Source organism: Bactrocera latifrons, unplaced genomic scaffold, assembly GCF_001853355.1.
Source record: "Bactrocera latifrons isolate USDA-ARS-PBARC rearing strain unplaced genomic scaffold, ASM185335v1 scaffold_223, whole genome shotgun sequence".
Taxonomy (NCBI): Eukaryota; Metazoa; Arthropoda; class Insecta; order Diptera; family Tephritidae; genus Bactrocera; species Bactrocera latifrons.
The window spans coordinates 307,948-319,994 of NW_017535775.1; the positions used below are offsets into that span (position 1 = coordinate 307,948).

The 12,047-nt window shown below is 33.3% G+C and overlaps 2 protein-coding genes across 6 annotated transcripts in view; both read right to left on the reverse strand.

Moving 5' to 3' along the window:
- LOC108968644 overlaps nucleotides 1-1,385 on the reverse strand; it is a 39,268-nt gene extending 37,883 nt beyond the window's left edge. Inside the window, exons 1-2 of one of the 2 annotated variants that reach the window (XR_001993350.1) lie at nucleotides 1,186-1,385; nucleotides 520-1,007 (exon numbers count right to left, since the gene is read on the reverse strand). The gene's annotated coding sequence lies outside the window, so the exon portion shown is untranslated. Of the gene's footprint in view, nucleotides 1-519 lie in introns of both variants that reach the window. The other variant, XR_001993349.1, reaches the window with a different exon arrangement.
- The window catches only part of LOC108968640 (5'-AMP-activated protein kinase subunit gamma-1), a 197,356-nt gene that overhangs the window by 65,970 nt on the left and 119,339 nt on the right, over nucleotides 1-12,047 (reverse strand). The gene's annotated exons all lie outside the window — the stretch shown is intronic.

Sequence of the window (12,047 nt, forward strand, 5' to 3'; positions counted from 1 at the left end):
AAAATGTAAATAAATAAATATAAATGAAAAAACGTTAAGGAATGATCAAGCTTCCAGAATATTCAATAGCAAAACTATAAAAACGTTGTTTTCTATGCGTGCTTAATAAAATCGGACAAACAAAATTTGATATGAAAATTGAAATATTCAAAAACATCGCTTTTGAGCCTTTTTAACAACGGCTAAATGAACCAGGTATCAAAGACTTAAGCTGCACATAGTGACAGCACAAAAAAGTGTAGAGCAACTGTCAAATGTTGTCAACTCTCAACTGTCAGTTGAAACACACAAAAGAAACATTTTGTGTTTTTTACACACGCTCTGCTGACAAAGCAACTAAACAATTGCACCGTAAATAAAATAATAATAGATTTGTAATTTTGACAACGCATTTTATATATCTAAGTGGCAAAGAAATATTTTATAGATAATTTTTAGATAGATAGAGAGATAGAGCGGGAACGTGTGTTTATATGAGCAAACCTTCTGAAATTTAGAAAATTTGTTTTAAACACTTACGTAATAGTATAATTATTATAGCCGGCAAATTGTTTTTCAGTATTGAATCTATGTATTTCAAAAATATATCTATGCAATTTTCTCCATACACAAATATATAACAATTTTCTTTAAAATTTTAAATTCCAGTTTTTAATTTATATTCACTCTTCACTGATTACATTGTTTCAAAAAGAATTGTATTTTTACGCACATTTCATTTTTTACATCTCTCCTTCATTTCGCACATGTATTTCGTATGTTAATTGCTTTCAAACCTGTCACACAGTGCAACCGGTTGTAGGCCGCTTTTTTATTGCTTTCTACTTTTTGTTTATTTATTTGCTGCTTTTTTTAGGTTATTGTTAAAAAATAAAACAATATAAATATGTATTTTTTTTTTTTGTTTTCTTTCAGCCTCCAGTGTCAACCGGTTTGTCTAGCTACATACACTTTTCTTTTTCTCGTTTCGTGTGTGTTGACACACTGTTTGTTGTCTGATTCGGAATCTTAAGGAAATATTTCCAATTTAACACGTGATTTTAATTACTCATTTTTACGTAACCAATATAAAAATATATAATTCAAATAACTGCACTTTTTTACATAAAATATCAAACACACTGATTTCATAAATTTAAGCAAATCTCTGTGAAATTCGACTCAAGACACACCCACTAGACTCACATTGATGTAAAACGCGCCTTTGCGTTGTCGCATTAATAAATAAATTTCACGTTTGTTTTTTTTTTATTATTAAAAGCGTATATTTTGCTCCAATTGATTATTTTTGCAAATTCAAACTAATTATTCTCATATTTTAATTTAAAAATTTCCTTCGACAAACATTGCTATGAAAACGTCTGAGTAATTTCACCACTATTAAACTCGCTGGTTGAAAGTAAACTGAATTGATATAAAATGTGCTACTACCTACAAATTCTTCAACTACCGTACGCGGCAGCGGTTACACATACCAACAGCGCAAGATAAAAAAATACGAACAAATCGGTCACGAGCGATGGAGAGCGTTTATGTTAACGTATGCACAATGAGGTACCACAAGGAACAGTGCGCTGTTGTAAGCTACTGTTAAATGCATGCACAAATTAACATGTGCCGCACAGGGTAAAGAATTGCGACAATTGGGTGTAAATGTTGAGTAATTTATAGCAGTGACAAAGAAGTATATGTAATTGATGCGCCTTAAGAAGTACGAAAGCGAATTGAAATTTTATGGTGACAGATGACAGCTTTTGATTGAGATTAATTCTTAAAAAGGTGAAATCAAAATCGAAAAAAAATTAGTATGGCAATTTTGTTGTTTTGAGAAAACTACTAAAAATCTAATGAAAAAATGGTAATATTATTTAATGCATTAATATGTAAATTAAAATTATTTTGAAACAATAACACTAAAACTTTTAAAATTTTTATAATTTAGTAAAAGTTAAATATGTACATATATAAAACATTTCTTATAATACTTTTAGTTACAATATAAGCCATTTAGAATGTTTAGTGTATATACTCGGTTTGAAAATAATATTTTGAACAATTAATACAAGTAAATTCCCAGTTTTGATGTTGTCACAGCTTCAGCTTCGATTTTATAATATATATAAAGGAAACTTGGGCATGAAAATGATATCCATAATCCAATCTGAAWTTTCAGAAATCTTAAGAAATTTTGATATGATTTTTACATTTAGTTAAGGAGAAAAATGTACACCAATTGCTATGCTAAACACCCTTAAAAATTGTGACATAAAGAACATATATTGTATTTAGCATTGTATTTAGTGGGTCTCTCCTGAATCATATCAAACTGTAAAATTTGCTTGCTTAACCATCACTTTGTCTTATGCTAAAATCACCATTCACTGACACCGAATAAAACCACGGTGCTTAGCTTGTGTTATTAACAGACCATCACAAAACTGTTAATTAACAGTGCGTTATAATCTTTCACAGGCGAAAGGCACAGAACAGCGTAGTGCAGACAAGAACAGCACGTTAGCTCTCAGTTAGGTTGAGGTTAGGATTGGGTAAGTGCCAGACACAGATATTGGCTGTGAGAATGCCCACAGAGCAATGAAGCTCCCAGCAGGGGAGCAAAATACTGTTATGTATATACTGAGCAACGCATGTGAATTAGTATGAGTAACAAAGTTGTCTGGTTGATTTTTCAGGTATTAGTGAAACATAAAAAATAAACAAATTGATTTGTAGTTTCTTGCTTCTTTTTAACCGGCACTAATACCAATGCAAACTGCAAAAATCAGAGAATAACATTTTTAGTATGTGCTTTCGTATGTAGTTTATTTATTGCCTTTTTTTCAATTCTTGCCGAAACTTTTCAATGATATGGTGTTAAGAAATGACGCAGTTGCAAAAGCCGGTGCCAAAGAACTTGTGTGCATGAGGATTACTTAAAACAATGCCATTTGATTGCGTATACTTATGTAAATAAGTAGATACATGTATATATATGTAATGAGTGCGAAGTGATAAATTTATTTATCAAAAACACATGTGTACATATGTATGTATGTACGTAAAGTGAATTGTTCCCCTGGGTGCTGGAAGTGATTGATGACATTGTAAATCAGTGCAAAGTCTTCGATGTCCATGTAGCGATGAGATAACCGTCGCTATCAGCTTTATATTTAAAATAAAATACTTGATATACATATAAACATATGTACATGCATGCATATGTGTATGTATCTAGTTGTAGTTTTAAGACGCATATGAAAATGGAATTTCTTCGAAGGGCAACCATTTTTTTATATTAAAAAATTAATCTAATATGGCTCAAAATGTCACTTAGTCGATATACATAATATATAAATAAGAACAATATATGTATGTAAGTAAATACGTAAGAATGAATTTACATCCATCGGTATGAACAATTATACAGTTACATATGCCCCTTTTCAGCCCAGTGATCACGTTGCTAATCATACAGTAAATATGTATGTGTGCTCTTAGTATTGTTGTGCATTAATTCAATGTTTGCGCTTGTAAATTATCGTACAGAGAATAAGTCGCTCATTTGATAATTGTTTTGGTGATATTGTTTGCTATCTAAAGCGTGAAGTGCTCATATCGAAGTGCTTGCAATATAGATTAAGGTGTAGATTTTAGAAATTGCCGTGCTTATAAACTTATAAATCTATTTAGATAAATACATATGTGCACACTAGACGATTTTGTATATAAGTATATACATACATACATTTTATTAAAGCCTTTCTGATTCCGTTCATTTTGCCTTACAAATCAAGTCTCAAGCTCGAAAACTGAGAAGAAACAAGAAAAAGTTAACTTCGGCTTCACCGAAGCTATAATATCCCACACAGGTGTATTTCTTGTAGAATAAAATTGTATGAAAATACCTTTATCTTGCTTCCGATCGCTCAGTTTGTATGTCAGTTATGTGCTATAGTCACTATCAAATTTTACACAGTACCTGAGATCAATTCTTATCCAGAGCAACCGACAACAACAAGGTGCGTTCCAAAGTCAACAGAACTTTTTGAATCTAGCGCCCTCTGTCGATCGTGCGTTATAATCAGCTATATTTATCGATTGTCCAGTGAGAATTTAAATGGAAGTGAAGTTATTGAGTTTTAAGTGTCAGTATGTRTTATGGTGCGAAAATGAGTTTCGAACAAAGAGCCAACATTAAATTTTGTTTTAAAATTGGTAAAACTTTTAACGAAACGTTTCAATTGATGAAACAAGTTTATGGCGATGATTGCTTATTCGTCATCAGAGTGCACGTGTGGTTTCAACGTTTTCAAAGTCGTCGTGAGGACATAAGTGACGATCAACATGTGGACCAATCAAAATCCGTCATCACCGGAAATTCCATCGAAACTGTGTGTGAATTCATCAAAAATCAGCAGAAATCATCATTGAAATTCATGTAAATGAAATTGAGCTTCTCCAAAACATCGATTTATCACATTTTGACCGAACATTTGGGCTTACGAAAGGCACAAATTGACAGACGACCAAAAATTGCTCAGAATCCAACATTCGAAGGACGATTATTTTATAAAAGATCACATCTCAACCATTAACCACTCCCCGTATTCACCTGATATAGCGCCATGCGACTTCTTCCTTTTCGGAAAAATGCATTTGCCCATAAAAGGAAAGCGTTATGCTGACCTAGAGGCCATTCAAAAGGCTTGCACCGGCATACTGGCGGCCATACCGGCCAACGAGCTAAAACAAACGTCGACATACTTCTGGACGTTGCAAAAAACTGTATTGAAGCAAGACGAGACTATTTTGAAAATCGTTTACATAAAGATTACAGAATAAATCGCATAGCAGATTGTTACTAGAAAAAAAAAAAAAAAAAAAACACTTGCTACTCGATTATATTTTCTANAAAAAAAACACTTGCTACTCGATTATATTTTCTAGTTGAAAACTAATTTCTAAAATTTAATTTTGTTTTGACTTCAAAATCACCTCTCATAAACAAGAATTAACTATAAACAAAATTTAGCGGTACGCCCACCTATTACATAATCGTTCCTTTTTACCATTTCAGTTGAATTCTCATTGCAGAGTGGCAATAAGAGCACAAAAAAATTTAATATTATTAACAAGAGATAGTTCACATAGTTCAGAAACTAGAAACAATCGGTGAGCAGAGCATTAAGATTACACATTTTTGAAACCCGAAAGTACAATGCTACCCCGCTCATTTAACATCGAGGCATGCGCTGTTCAGGTTGATTTTATGCGGTCGCAAGCACTTTACTGCTCACATTTAACAGATTACATATGTACATACTCTATATGTGTGTATTAGCTATCTCATTCCCGCTTTAGCGTTGTTTTCAAAAATCATTCCATTTTATCCTAAGAAAACAAGCCAGCCAGCTGGTGGTATTGGCGGTCGTAGACGAAAACAACAAACATCGAAAGTGAAAAAACAAAACAAAACACGTGTTTTCCATCGTTATGCTGCTAGGGAGGTACATACATACATAGCTAGGTCGTTGAGTCGGTGAAGCATTCGCTCTGTTTTTCCGCTATGCTTGTTACAGCAAGTATTGATACTATGTAATTCTCACACACCCTTTACAGGCAGGCAGTTGTGGGTAGGTGGCGCCAACAATGTTATTATTGCGCGACATGACTTTTCTCACGTAGGCCAAGACGACGACTCACTTTCTGGGTGTTTGTCGGTTAGGCGGGTAACCGCCGAATTTACTCCCGATACTGGGCGTCCTAGCGCTGACTTGGAATGCCAGCTTCTTATCAGACCACTGCAATACATTGGTACTATGTAAATATCTTAAAATAAAATATATAGCAAGAGCGTAGGGCGTAAAATAGGTGAAATTCTTGTAATATGTGGTGGTGTTTTGGTCGCCTGATTTTTGTATACATATGTATATTCCATGTCTGGTATCCTGAAGCATATTTCGCTTTGTAAATCGTGTTTTGGGGGCACTCGTGATTACGGCACATGATTTCACTCAACGGTGAAATATGCGGTAGTCAAGGGATACGAATTCGTAAACGTTCGTATTACACTTTTGGTGGTGGTGTAGGTTAGGAGTTTCGCTGACAAATAAAATGGACGCAATTCTTGTGATTCCTGCGTAATTTTTAACGTGGTTTAATGACGATATAATATTACTATATTTTGTAATCTTTTATATTTTTTTCTCTTGCAATTATTCTTTTTTGTTTTTAACAATTTATTTGTATGTAGATAAGCTTGTTTTCCTGTTTCTTACATTTTATATCTTCTATTATTTTAGGCTGTTCTGAATATTCTAATTGCTCACTATAATTATTAGTCGCTTTTGTACTTATTTATGCTAAGTGACCTGTTTGTTTGCTATTGCGTGGGCGCTTTTTCAATGCTGGCTTTACATTCTACATTTTACATAGAGCATTTATTATCTTTTATATGTATGTACATATGTATGTATGTATCTGTCCAGCACGCATTGTAAGTGGGCATATCGTATGACAAATAACAATAATACTAAATATACATACAATGTGCACATATATATGTAATTATTGTTATGAAATAGTAAATAAAGAACCAACAAAGTCATAACAAGCATACAATCAATCAAGGTAAGAAAATACACTATGGCATAAAAGTATTCATTAATATGTCCCCACGAAGCTTACGACGTTACATTTGTTTCCTCGGGTATAAAACAGCCCATTTTCAAAAATATTTTTCTTATATAAAAACGAAATACTTTATTAGAAGCAAATTATGAATTTTTTGGAAGAAAATTTTTTAAACTTGGCCATTGCGCCATTTCCGGTGACACCTTTGAAAAAAGTGCGCGCGTGTTGGCAGGATCCTTATAGGATCATCTAAAGTGAAAAAATACGTGTTTTAGTTAAAACTTTAACTTAGAACTTTGACGAGTGAAAAAAGCTTAATATTCAATGTTTTGGTAGACATTAAGTTAATTTGGCATTACTTTTTTTTAATAAGTGTAATCTGAAAAAAATCCTTCGTTCATGTTTCTAAGAATTGTATTTCAAAGACCTATGTAAAATATCATGAAGATCGGTTGAGTAGTTCGCGATAAATCTTACCAATCGACTTCAAAAACAAAGTTTCAAGAAAAAGGCGTTTAAAGATGGCACACTTAGCCTAGCTAGCATCGAGCGTACAAGTTCGAATCAACTTGAAAATTTAGCACAATATTCTAGAGAATGGAATAGAGATATTGTTGTAGAATTCAATAAGATTTTTGAAACCGCTAAGCTCATATAACCTTTTAAAATGTCAAAATTTCCAATGAATAAACTCTTTTTTTTTAGAAAAAAATTTTATATAGGCAAAGTCAATTAAGCTTTTATAATTATTAAACTTGTTTTCTTATAAATATTTTGAAAAGGATTAAGATACGTTGCGAAACGAACAGACAAGTATCGCACATTAATTAGGCAGAAATAATTGATTAAGGGTTAAAATGTAGAGTACATACATTTAATTCTTGTATATTGTTACTCACTCTACAATATTGAGTCATATACCAAATTTCCTAATGGTATATCGTCAAATAAAAAAGTTTTCTATACAAAAATTAACTTTCATCGTTCCATTTGTATGGCAGATACATACATATGTGCGGTTTCGACAAATGAACAGTTTTTTGATGCGGAAAAGACATTTGCAAAATTTTAGTTGGATATCTCAAGAATTGAGGAAGTAGTTCCCATAATACTATGAGCAAAAAATAGTAAGACCTTTTAATTTAAATTTCGTGGGAAAGCCCATTGGTCGAAATATTTTTTATCTAGATTGGTATGACGTCAGTGACAACTGTGTGCAAGGTCAGATCAAAATAATGATTAGTATTGCGTACACGATTGACTTTCTGAAGTACATAAAGGTCATTCGGCGTTTTTTACGATGGGTGAAATTAGTCAACAAGTATGTAGTTACATTAAATTTTGTGCGTGGAATCAAATTTCCGCTGCCGAAACATTCGGAATGTTGAAAAAGGACTTCTGCGATAATTGTATGTCGCGAGCAAGTGTTTTTCTTAGGTACAAATTGTTCAAAAAGGATCGAGAGAGCGTTGACGACGAACCACGTCCAGAACGGCCATCATACTAATGTCAATGTCTGTGACACAATGCTTTCCGGCTACCAGGAGGTCATGAAACATATTATTACTGGCGATGAGTCTTGGATCCATGCTTACGACCCGGAAACAGATCAAAAATCAAGGTTATGCTGGCAATTTTCTTCGATTATCGAAGTGTGTACGAATTGCCTACGACTGACCAAATTATCAACAAGGAATACTATTCCCAACCTTGTGAAATTTGACAATTGATTGAGTTCGGACAGTTGACTGAGTTCTAGAAATTTTGACCTTTAGCGATTGCTTTTTCTCTGCTGTTCAGGGTACACAAATGCTTCACCTTATATTTTTTGCCTTTTTTGCTTGTCTGTATATATACACACACTATACATACATCTGTATGTCCTGCTCTTTACTGCTGTTATCATAATAACATGTTTTGATGACGGAAGATTATGTAAGGTGCAGAAATGAGTTCAAGTTCAACGTTATTTAAAGAGTACCTAGTGTATTAAGCTCTCATACATATACAAGTGTACCTTATTTAAGCTCTGAATATCGTTATGCCGAACAACACCAACCCCTTTAATATAGCTTCATATCAGATTCGCACAGCAATAACAAGTTTATGTAATGAATTCAGAGGTATGCACAAACAAATATATATCTATTTATGTGTATTTACTTACATACATATGCATATAATTATTTATGTATGTACGAATACCTGCAAATAGGGCTGCTTGGCATATAAAAACTAAGCAAACGCAACAAAAAAAATACAAAACAAAACAAAACAACGGAAACAAAAATCAACAAGCCTCCACATAAAGTAACCCAGCTGTATAAAGTTTGCAAGAACGTGCTCTTTCCGATTATAGAGACCAAACTGGTGGAGAATTGCGTCATGCTCGCTCCTGGCAAACACACACAAAGCTCAACATAAATAAGATTACGAGAACGAAAAAAAAAACAATGGCTTAAGAATGAAACAAGAACAAAAATAAAGAAAATAAAAACGAAAACGAAAACAATAATAACAAAGACAAAAAATTGTTACATATGGCAGAGCAATAATACACTTTGTGAGCTCATAAGTAAATAAAAAATGATAATGATAAATATACCAGTATACAAACGCACATCGCTAAATAGAGGCGTGAGTAGAAGGATTGCCGAAGCTGTCAAGAGCGACAAGGTTGAATTTCGGAGAGTGTGAGTACATGTTTCCAAGTTTTTGTTTTCACACACCTTTTCGTTATGCTTTATGTGTTGAATACAATGCTCGCGACAGATTGCAAACGACATCTGTCAAATATTAAAATACACACGTTCTTATGGASGGACCTATTTTGACAACTGCACGACTACACGACTGCAGGCCGACAGTTGTCGTTCTCGCTAACTTCAATTTGATCCTATATTTGTCAACGACAGTAGAGTTGACAGTAGAATGGAAGATAGAGAGATGAGATAGAGTGGTGATGACACTAATATGTAAAATGTAAAATTACTCAAAGCTCTAAAAAAACTAACGTTATTTTACAAATAAAAGCATAAAATATCTCTGTTACATCATTTTATTACTACTTATTTTTTGCTTAAAAATTTCACTTCGAACAAAATATTAAAATTTCATTGAAGAAGATTTCATTGGTATTAGTATGGCCACAACGAAATTGTGTACATGCAAAATGGACAACTGCGTTGTTTTGTGTACATGCCGGCCATAGTTATGTTGCTGCCCTCTCACAAACGTTCATGTAGTAGGATTCACAAAGCCATTTTCAGTTCACTGTCGTGCTGCTGCCTTCTGTCGCGAGCATTGTTGTCCGCACATTATTGTCATATTTCATGTTTGTATACACCCACACGCTGAAGCATAAATCCATAAGCGTGCATGTATTTACTATATTCCATATTTTTTGTGATAATATTTTCCTGTGAGCGATTCACATACACACATATGATTGAGACGCGCTGAATATTATGAGGGGAATTTAGTCAATGAACGATACAAAAAGTAAACAACAAAAGCAAATCAGTTGCAGTGAGCTAAAAAGGGGTTTCCTGTGCTAAGCCAAGCCGGTCGTCTGAAGCACATAAGCACATGTGCATATACAATTAAGCATACTAATGTATGTACATAATAACTATGTATATATGTATGTACATACATCCATATGTACATATATTTGCAAGCAAGCAAGCATTCCAGGCATGTGAGATTGAACGCTATTTCGTTGCGCAATAAAAGTAATAACAGGAACAAATACAACTATAATACTATGCAAATGCAACTGAGCGTTTGTCATTCGACAAGTTGATGGTGCGCTCCAAGGTAAGCTGGTGCTGGCGTATTTTTCTTACTTTTTCCATGGGAAGGCAATGACAAAAGCATAATTTTTCAAAATTGTTTAAATTATACGAATGTGTTATAATTCTATAAAAATATATAAATCTTACTTTGACAAGCTAAGTGAGCAGCTGAGATAATGAATTTTCTTCTAAGAACACCAACACTAACACTACCAAAATCAACATTGAATGAAGCATAACGCGGGGCGCAAAGCAAGAAAGCTATACTAAAAATGAATGATCTGTTTCAAAAAATTAATTTCTTTTATTATTTTGTTAAATTCTACAACACCTCTAGAATATTGTACTAAATTTTCAAGTTGATCCGAGTAATAGTTTCGAAGATACAGTTTGGAGAACTTGTGTGCTTGAGGCTAGCTAGGCAAAGTGCGCCGTCTTTAAACGTATTTTTCTCGAAACTGTGTTTTTGAAGTAGGTTAGCAAGATTTCTCGAGAACTATATAACCGATCTTCATGAAATTTTACACAGGTGTTTGATATACAATTCTTGGACGAAGGAATTTTTTCCGATTACAACTATTCGAAGAAAAATTACGTGAAATTTTCATTGAAAAATTTTTTTTTGCCAAAAATCCAATTTTCTTATCCTTCGTCCAAGGCTAAGTTAAGGTTTTAACTGAAACACGTATATTTTTCATTTCAGATGATCTTGTATGGTGTTATCCTGCCAACACGGGCACATCTTTTTTCCGAGGGGTCACTGGAAATGGCGTCGCAATGGAAGAGTTTAAAATATTTTTTGTTCCAAAAATTCCAGAATTTCTTTGTTAATTGTGTATGTTTGTAACAAAAAAAAATCTAATAAAATATTTCATTTTCTATGTGTCAAATTTTTGGAAAGAAATCTGTTTTTACCTGAAGGAACCCATATAACCTCTTTCACGTGATTTCATGTCTCTCAAAATTACTTTGAATATCTTTACTAAGTATAATATTCTTTACATGGCAATTAAATATAACTTTTATCAAGCAATACTCAACCTTACGGCAAACAGAAATGTTTACTGGGTAGTATAAGCAAATTTTCTAAGGGGGAGTATCACTAAAGCCGGTATGTACATATATACATATGTATAACTAACGATGTGGAATTTGGAAATACCAATATTACTGTATTACTTATATACATCGCGAAGCATATAAAACTGAACAATATGTTCAAATCGAAATGCAACGCTGCATGCTTCAAACGCTTCCCTTAAATTCACAAGAATGGAAATGTACAAAAAGAAATATAATTTATGCTTGTACTTATGTACATATTGGTTTGAGAGGAGGCTAAATTACTGCGCATAAAATGCAACAGCTTTCAAGGTCAAGCCAAAAAAAAGCAAAAATGCTTGTCTGTATTCCCAGAGTACAGCCAAGCCCAAAACAAACGCTTCATATACACGGGGGCTGGAGGTTGTATGCGTATCCGTACATGGTACGCGCACAGGTACATACATATGCATTGACACATTTACAGGCTAATTAAACCACCCGGTTGTAATACGTTAAATGTATTTTACGCAAACAATATTTCGATTTCGTTTGGGTTGGAGGCAGTGATGAAAAAAA